This window comes from Cupressus sempervirens, chromosome 10, assembly GCF_028749045.1.
Source record: "Cupressus sempervirens isolate cs-2001-9-10 chromosome 10, ASM2874904v1, whole genome shotgun sequence".
Classification (NCBI taxonomy): Eukaryota; Viridiplantae; Streptophyta; class Pinopsida; order Cupressales; family Cupressaceae; genus Cupressus; species Cupressus sempervirens.
Genome location: NC_143127.1, coordinates 189345746 through 189356314, shown reverse-complemented (window position 1 = coordinate 189356314; position 10569 = coordinate 189345746). Strand labels below are relative to the sequence as shown.

The 10569-nt window shown below is 33.2% G+C and overlaps 1 pseudogene; it reads right to left on the bottom strand.

The window, feature by feature from the left end:
* Positions 1-8748: 8748 nt before the first annotated feature.
* Positions 8749-10342, bottom strand: LOC149533277 (UPF0481 protein At3g47200-like; annotated as a pseudogene).
* Between the last annotated feature and the right edge of the window lie 227 nt (positions 10343-10569).

Genomic DNA, 10569 nt, shown 5'->3' with positions numbered 1-10569 from the left:
CACAAATATAGGGTTTCTCTACGACTATAGAGCTCAAAACAATTGTTAAATGTAATGCCCCGCCAAGGGATCCAAAAGAATTAACCTAAAGTTTTACTAAGTTTGCTAAACATTTTTTTTTTTTAAAAGTAAGAAAGTATAACATACACATCAAACACATAGTAGCGGAAGCAATAACATGTAATCATCAATAAACATACATCACAAGTTACACCTTAAGGATCCAAAGACGTTGAGTCACATTTAAATTTAATTAATTCTAAGTCTAACACTACCACATACATATGAAAGAATAATCAGAAAGTCCAATGTCCAAAATATACATTTGTTCCGAATGCCTCTTGGCAAATTAATTCGGAATGCTCAATCATCCATTGTACCTGACACGGGGTATGAAAGGCTTAAAAGAATATACATATGTAAAGATAAAGATACATCCTCCTTGAATCCATGATACAAAGTACAGTAAAATAAATGAAACTAATAATATACATAATACATCCATAATAAAATATAACCATCCATCATAATAATCCATGAAAAGAATGAAAGTAAATGCCAACCAAGAAAGCTCCAGCTACGGTGACCGCGGACGGATCTCAATGGTAAGATTAAAAGCACTACCAGTCGACCGCGTGGAAGAGGAGATAGTCTCAAGTCCCAAACAAGGTATCAAAACAAAAAACACAAGTACTCTCTAAGTCTGGGAAATCCTAAAAGTATACTAACTCAAAGGTTCCAACATAGATAGACATCTAGACCCAGAGGCACACAAAGACACGTAGGAAACCTGCTAGGCAAGTGGGAAAGTGTCATCGCAAAAGTCACATAGAAGTTACTCGAGAAATCCCTTAGGAATCCCGAGTCCCTAGTGATCCCTGCAGCCACTAGTATCCTCTCATATTGACGAGGCATACTACGGAATGCAAGGTCGTAACCAAGCATTCTCTCTACCCCATCCTAGCTTGTACTAGCACTCAAGGTATGGGAGAGAACATACAATTATCTTATTAGGTTCATTTAAGTCAGTATTTAGGTGAGATGTTTTCACTTGTTAAAATAACTTACAATGGGTTACTCCAGGCAGCCTCTTAGGGCCCCGATCCCCATTGCAAGCCACTTCTTGACACCACACAGATAACCTACCCTAAGCTCATGAAATCACAAATCAAAGAATCATAATAAAATCACCTCAGTCCTATACAAGCGACTGAAAACATCATAAATATAATCCACAATCATCACATCAGTTCTCCATGAGCAACTAAATAGCATCAAATAATAATCATAATGATCACAAAAAATCTCTATCAGCACATGAAGGCATCAATGATAAATCACAATATCCAATGGTTCTCCATCGAGTAACCAGAAAGAATCCCAATAATAGAACACAAAACTGATCAAAGACTCCAAAATGGTCAAGTAAGGTAACTTCAAATACATACACCATCAGCTTCACACAAGGAAACTAGAAGCAATAACAACCAGTAAAAACATCCATCATAGAGCACACCATCACATTACCATGGTTGGGTAAAAAGATCGAGATCAAATCATCATATCATCACAATTTCATAATCCCCTAAGCCTCTGGTAACAACCTAAACTAGTCAACACTAGAGCAATCCTTAGAAAACCCAAAACATAAACAACATATATAAAATAGAACATAGGTATCAAGTTTGGTTTGATTGATAATATACTATTGAGTTAATGTAACGTTTTAGTTTTAGTTTCAAGGTATGATTCAAGTTCAAAAGATTTCTAGATAACCCTACAAGTTGACCCATCACTTGTTCGAATGAAACTAGAATTACCCTCTCATCTTTAAATCAATAATATAATTCTATAATTTTATCAAATAATATCCGTTATTAATTAACTTTAATTCCAAAGAGTGTTCTCAGTGGAGACATATCCTCCTGCCGGGGAAAGGTTCCCATGGGACCCACACAGTGAGACCCTTAGTTTTGTTGTTCATGTACGCTTCTAGGAGTAAGCTTAAGTCTAGGGGGGGTGGATGTAGTGCCTGCCCCTAGTTCACATTTTTTGTTTTAATTGCCAAACTCTTTTAGGCCAGTTTTATACTTGATGTTTAGCAAACTTAGTAAAACTTTAGGTTAATTCTTTTGGATCCCTTGGCGGGGTTTTACATTAAACACTTCTAAATAAAAATAAAATTACATATAAATACCTTAATTTATGATATTGAACTAGGATTTTCTGAAAAAACACTCAAAATTATTTAACATAATACTAAATATCCTTCTACACTCTTTTTTGTAGATTCTAAAAGAGTTAAAATATAAAATGACTCATATTTTTTGGATACATTCTGATACATGCAGGCTTGATATTGAATTGATATTAAATGTTTCACATTCATATGTGAACAACTTTATATAGCATCATTTTCCCTTACAACAACTACTTATAGGAATAACTTCCCAAAAACTATATATCTAATTTATTTATTTATTTAAAATAAACTTAGAAGCTAACCTAATTAATGTAATAAATCCAACAAAAATTTAGGTCAATAAATTCAATCATTTCATATTTTAACTCTTTCATTTGGTATCAGAGTGGGTTGATCGATGGGGAGAATAGTGTTGTTAATGGATTTTGGATAATCAGACCCTAACTTCTATGGATTTATTGAGGAGAGGATTGATATTTCTTGTGCAAATATTATAATGTTATAATGTCCATGAATATGTTGTGATTTTTTTTTATCAGGAATAAAAAATAGGGATCAGTTGTCGATTAAATGCATCGCTCAGTTTTTTAATTACATTATTTTTTCTATAGTATTGTTTTCTAAAAAATGGATAAATTATCTACAATTCTAAAATTTGAAGGGCCTAAGTTTCACACATGGAAAATTAGATATAGTTGCTTTTTATTGAAAAAATATTTATGGGACATTGTTAATGGGACTATTTAGAAACCCCACTTGATGCAGATGAAATAATAAAGTGCATGGCTAAAGATCATAGGGCCTCTACATTGATTGGACTTGGTTAATCAAATCCATATTTGCACCATATTGATCTTTCAATGTCTTCAAAATAAATATGGGATGGGCTTAACATCTTTTTTGGTTCACAGGCTTCTAGTGCAAAAATGTCCATAAAAAAAAAAGTTGTTTCAGTTGAAGATGAAGGAAGGTGATAACATTGTTCAACACATAAGTACTTTTCATTCACTTCTTAATCAAATTGTTGGTGTGAACTCTAAAGTTGATGATGATGATGCCAAAGCAACCCTACTTAGTAGCATGCTGTCAAGCTTTGATCATATTATTTTCACTTTGAACAAAATGAATCCTATCCTAGAAACTACAATTTCTCCTTTTATTGGTGAAGGAAGTAGAGCTCATAGGAGTGATAATTTTACTAGGAATTATGCTTTATTTTCTAGAAAGAAATCTAGTGTTCCTAGCAAAAGAGAAGTAAAATGTTTTTATTGTCAATGAAGTGGGCATGTATAGATGAATTGTTTTCAATGGGCCAAAGATCTTATCAATGGGAAGTTGAAGATAAATATAGGCTTTGTTCTAGTTAAAGGTGAGACACACTTTTGTGATTTTGTAATACATATAAATAATGATGATTGTGGTAGTCCACTTGAAATTGATACAAGATTCGTGCATTAAAGAATAAAAAATAAATAAATTGGAGGCAGGAGGCAATGGAGGTTGGAGGATTTTTATCATCTCAAACTAGCCTCTCAATTAGAGATGATTAATGCATGGAAGGAAACTATTTGTGTCCCTATAAAGTTAGGGCTTGCAAGATTCATCCCTAAAGAGGAGAGAGGACTTGTTAGATTTATGTCCTTAAAGAAAAATAAGGGGCTTGGTTGTGTGACTATCCTTCTATGGAGTGAGGGGTCAAGGATCTGAAGAATGGCATTAGAGACACTTAAAGGAGATGTCGACTTTTAAAGGAAAGGTGTCTATGTGTAGATATATTAGTGGTGATTGTTTCTATGACACTTGAGGAGGTATTAGACACAATCATAGGAGATGTGGAATTTTATAGGAAAGATGTCTCATGAGTAGCACTGGAGGAGGCATTAGACATAATCCAAGGAGATGTGAAATTTTAGAGGAACTATGTCTTATTGTGCAAGGGAAGTGGAAGCAATCTTATTATGGTGACAACTTTATGATTTGTAGTCTGAAGTTAGGATTTGAAATCTACTTATGAAGGAAACTTCAAGATTTAAGGATTTTTAATATGAAGTTGCAGAAAGAAAATGTACTTCAGTAAATAGAGATTGGTGAAGCATTTCCTCAAAGGTTCAAATGAAGAAAATTGTTGAAAGCAGCTTCATCAAAGTTTTCGGTTAAAACCTTTACAACTTTCACTCTTGCTAGATTAATATAATAAGAGGCAATGGGAAAATGAGGCTATATAAATTTGGTCACATATCAATGTCAAACATTCAGTATTACATTAATTCAATATCAAATCTTTATGTATCTAGAAAATTGAAAGAGTTAAAATATAAAATGACTAAATTTATTAACTCAAATTTTATGGATACATTCTAATGCATACAAACTTGATACTAAATTGACACTAAATGTTTCTCATTGATATGTGAACAACTTTAAATACCCTCATTTCCCCTTACAACAACTAATTATGTGAATAACTTCTCAGCAACAATATATCTAGTTTATTTATTTATTTAAACTGAACTTAGAAACTAACTTAATTAAAGTAATAAATGCAATAGATTCTACTTATCCTTGTTGAGTGTCTAACATTCACTAGGGTGTGTGGTATTTGTTATTGTAGTTGTTGCAGATCATGAGGAATTGTTGGAACATCAGCTTTTGGAGTATCATCCAACCCTACACAATGACTTTCTTTCTTCTCATATTGCTGCAATAGATCTTTGTACAACACTTTTCTCATTGACTATGACATCCTTTCTTCTTACAATTTTATGATTTTCAAAATCCCAAAGCCTATAACCGAATTCATTAACGCCATATCCAACTAATACACATTTCTTTGACATAGCTTCAAACTTGGTTCTATTTTTAGAATCTATATGAGCAAATTCTTCACAACCGAAGGTTTTGAAAAAATAATAACTCATGTTCTTACCAATCCATGCTTCCTCTAGAATGCCACAACCCAAAGGAGTAGAGGGACCTCCATTAATCAAATATGCAATAGAATTAATAGCCTTTGTCCACATGTTTAATGACAACTTGCATGCAACCTCATGCTTCTTGCACACTCCATTATAGTCCTGTTCATGCATTTAGTGACTCCATTTTCCTATCAAGTCCTTGGAACAAATTTTTGTCTACAAATATCATGAGTGAAGTAATAATCTTCAAATTCATAACTGCAATACTCACCACCTTTATCAAATTTGAGACATTTTAATTTCATTCCAGTCTCATTTTCAACCAAGCATTTCCATTTCTTAAAATTTTGAAATACATTAGATTTCTAAGGAAATAAACCCATACTTTTATAGTTACATTATTAATAAATGTGGCATAATAATGAGAGACACTAGGGTAAGATACCTAAGCTGGGCCCCATACATCTGTATGCACAAGCTCTAATTTTTCACGTTTATTTTCCTTCCTAGTCTTCACAAAACTGACTCTCTTTTATTTTCCATACACACAACATTCAAAAAAATCCATATTAACATATTTAAGACCTACTAAAACTTTCATTGAATTAAATATTTTCATAAATTTCTCACTCATGTGCCCAAGTCTATTGTGCCACAATGTTGTATCAAAATCTATAGTAACTATTTGTTCTTGCTATTCAACTACAATATCTATTCCTAAATATTCATTTTTCTTTGAAACAATCAAAGTAGAAGAAACAATATGACTTGTACAAAGATATAAGGTACCTACTTTCACACCTTTTGCTACTACAAGGGAACCTTTTGAAACCTTCAATTTTTATCATTAAATGTAACTATATAACCCTCATCACTAAGTTGCCATGTTGAAATTAAATTCCTACTCAACCTTGGAACATGTCTTACATCATGTAGTATTGAATGATTCCCATTCTGCAACTTAATCTTAACTTTTCCCTTTCTAAAAATCTGACAAGGTTCATTATCCCCTAAATAAGCAAGCCTAAAATCCTCTTAGACATAATTAATAAAATAACCTCTATGAGGTGTAGCATGAAATGAAGCACCAAAATCTAAAACCCATGAATCATCAATACTTTCTAAAGAAAGAAGCAAAGCATCTTGTTCGGATTTTAACTTACCACGTTTTCCTCCTTTTTCCCTTTTGGTTTATCTTCTTTATTATTCTTTTGAGTTCAACAATCTTTCTTCTTATGCCCTAATTTCCCACAATACAAGAAATCTCTCAGTCCTTTGGATTGAGACCTCTTCCACTTTGACTTTCCTCTTGATTTCTCATTATTTTTAGAATTATTTCCTCTCTCAGTCATTTTGCCTCTACTTTGTGCATTCAAAGCACTTCTTGATGTAGATCCAATTGAGGTTTTCCTATGATTTTTTTCACTTAAAATAACACCGATTACATAATCATATTTTAGAGTATTGGATCTTAAAATGGAATTACTTATAGCCATTACCAAGCCATTCCATCTTTCAGGCAAAGAATACAAAATCAAGAGAGTCCTAATTTCTTCATCTAAATTGATACGCATAGAAGATAACTAACTAATAACAATATTAAACTCATGTAAATGATTCACAATAAATCCACCTTCTACCATTTTCATATTAAATAAATGCTTAATGAGGAATACTTTGTTTGAAACAAAGGGCTTTTCATACAATTTCACTAGGGTTTGCATCAACTCTTTTGTCATCTTCTCTTTTATAATATTAAATCCCACTAATGGTGCCAGACATAATTGAATGCTTCCAAGTGTTTTTTTGTCTAAAAGATCTTGGTCATCATCTGACATAGATCCATAATTCTTTGTTTTTCCTTCCAACAACTTCCATAAGTCTTTCTGATAAAGATAGTCCTCCATTTTCATCTTCGATAACTGAAAGTTCTTTCCATTGAGCTTCTCAACCCTTAGCTTACCCTTGTCTACCATTGCTCCCACTCAACTGTGAGACCTTCTTGTAGAGGATCGCTAAGAAAAAAATGATGAAAGTCTAGCTAAAAACAAAATGATGACTCTCTTGCTTTGATACCACTTGTTAGGATTAACCTTGGATAGAAATAACAAGTTACATGCAAATATAACCAATATCAAAATATAATAGATCACATAGAAGAGAATACAAGACACCAAGATTTAATATGGTTCACCCAATCCTTGGGCTACGTCGACTAACAGTAAGTCCAATATTATTATTATCAAGTGATTACAACATGATTACAATCTGTAACCACTTATAGTACCACTACAAGAACCAATTTTTGCGTCACACATTATGAAAATCCCTAACCCTAAGTTCTTTTATACAAGCATTTTGCTACTTACAAAATTAGGGTTAGAATAATAGAAAAATAGTAGCAGACACCCCTTGACCCCATCTTGGGGGTGCTGCCCCCAAACCCTCATAGAATTAATCTTGAAGGAAATTGCACTAAATAAATCTCTAAGTCTAATTAGGCTCCACATAAGAACAATCTATACTATTTACAACAAATCTAATATACCTTGGAAGCTAAGCTTGTATAGTGTAACTCTATAGTTTTTAGTTCTAATAATTTTATGTTGAAGTGCTCTCCATAAGGATAAGGTTTCCAATTACGTTAATGATGAGCATTAAGTGTTGGTCATTGATTCTCCTTTGTGTACTACAACATTTTACTCTTTTTCATTCTAAACATTACCATTTTCATTGTTACATTCCTTCACAAATATTGTATCTATGTTCTAATAACTACTCTAACTAGCACTATTGTGTCTTCTCCCATTATAATTATTTCTTCTAACTTTAGGTTCTCTATTATCAAAAAATCTATAAAATCTATAATATCTACATGTATGCCCTAGATTATTAAACTTATAACAAGTAACAAAATAATTTGTATACGTTTGTCCATTTTGATTCACTTTTAATCTACAATATTTGGCAATGGGTTTAAAGTTCTTGCACTTGTAAAATGTAACACCCCTAGATTTAACATATCTTTTTCTAAAAGTCTTCTACCTTTAATATTTGAAACATTTCATTTTCTCTTTCATTAGTTCATTCATTTGATCTTGTTTTGCACTCATTTCATTTATGTGGAATATAATTGAAACAATAGTCATTAAAAGGAAATAGGTTAGTGTTACCTTTTTAATATTTCATCATGTGTCTATATTTATTGTACACAAAATATCTTCCTTTAAATTTCTTCATCTTCTATTTAGCTCCTTCATAACAAGTTTTTTTCCTTATTATGATCTTGAATAGATTTATCTTTTAGCTCTTTAGAACATTCACCTTCATGATATATAATACTTGTCATATCTCCTTTAAGTTTCTACTTCATTATTTGCTCATCAAGTTTCCCACTACTTCAATATAACTTCTTAAGATGTAACTTTCTTTTCAAAAGCTCACCATTAGCAATATTAGTATACTTACCAAGTTCTTGATACTTAGTCTTTGAATCTTAAAGTTCAAATTTTACCTTGCTAACTTGATTGTTCAAACCCTTGCATTCTTCTACCTTTCTTTTTCAGATTTGCTTCAAGTTTCTCTCTTTTTGACTTTTGTTCTTCAATTTCCACTCTCATCTGAAGTACTCTATTTTGACTTTTTGACTTTCATGGTATAGATGGTTTGCAAAAGAGTCAGTACTGAAAGTATGACCTCTACCAACAAAGATATGATATACCATGGTTTTGAGCAGAAAAGTGCCTTCTCCTGAGCTCGGTAATCCACACATTCAGTCGGCTGTTGTATTGCTGGTTGATCATGTCCGAAATTGGCTGAAAATCATCCTTGGCAATGATTCCGAAGCATAAATCATTGAATATTTGAGCTACTACTTCATCAGTTCCCAGATAATTCTCGATAATACCCGCTTTCTGAAACAACTCTACATCCTCTTTCGAGTCGATTAAGCTATCCATTATAAACATGCTGAGAGAAATTACTCTTTCAATTGCAGATTTTTCGTGCCTTTGACACTCTTCAAAAGCCACCAGGTTTCTCAGGAATATTCCTGTGTAATCGTCAACAATGATTTTAGGAAGAAAAAGTTTATTGTTTCGGAAACATCTGTATTTAAACTCGAATTTTCCTTCGGCGCTAAGCTGCAATTTAATTCCAGCCTCTTGTAATTTATATGCTGAAGGTGTCTTATTTGTTGGATAAGAACGGTGGAACAATTCCCACCCTCTCCCTCTAAAACAAGCAACAGCGTTTGGAGTAGCAATGTAACTAGAAGTGCCGCAGCGAGTTTTACATTACCAAAAATTAATATTAGGGCGCCGTTTACAATCAGGAACAGAATTTGACAAGAAATCTGCTGTCATCCGTCTTGAGAAATCCAATAGATGCAATGGACGACTTTCAATGCGTTTCTTAATGTCTTTTTCTTCCCGTGTGATGCTCCAGAACGGATAACCACTAAAACATAGGCCGTTGCAGCCAGACAAAAGTTTGGCAAAGAATTCCCGCACTATTGCATTGTCTTTCAAACCTCCACCTTCAAGATTTTTCGTAAAACACACAAAGGAATCTGATTTTCTAGCTTCAAAATGTCAAGCATAATCTCTCGTCTTTTAATGTTATCACCTCTCTGCGATTGGAAAATAAGGATGGAATTTAATAAGTCCATTGGAGGAACTCAAGAATAAAGCATACATCTATGATCATCATCCATACAACACTATCATCATCCCACTCGCTTGCCGAGCCTTCATAGCAGTCTCTAATATCTTCAATCCGCTCCTTGACCACTTTCTCCACCTTATCCATGTCCATTTGAAGCCTTTGCAAGGTGTTATTGAGGGCTTTTGAGCTTGTATTTGTCCATTGTAGTCAGCTGCTGGTCTTTCTTGTGATGGCAAGGTCCAAGAAACACAACCAGAGGGTCATACGCACCTCGTTGTGTTTTCTTGATCGATTCAGGCACCCGATATATGGACACATCAGCTGACGTTTTTAGCTTTTTGTTCTCTGAGCTTAGATCCTTGTATGCATTCTTAACTTGTTCAATCCATGTTTCAGGTTCATTGTTCCACTGCAAGATAGGTTTCCCTTCTCCGTCTCGGACCGTACAGTTTATCTTCCCTTGACCATGATTTATTTTACCCTTACAACGTAGATGGATATCAATACCACCTAGATCGATATCAATTTTAGTAGTTTCTGTATCGTTAGCTGAGGCCATAAGATATATCCTTGATAACTAAGATGGTATCTAACCATATATCCTTCCATATCTAGGATATATCCTCATTATCAGTTTTTTTGCGATATCCTGAGCATACTAGGGTATTTTTTCAATCTGAAAGAAGTGCTGAAAAGCTGCTTTAGAGACATACACAATGGAGAAAGTATTTTAAATTTTTTTTTCCAATTTAATATCTATTTTTGTGCTTGAATTCTGTTGATGTC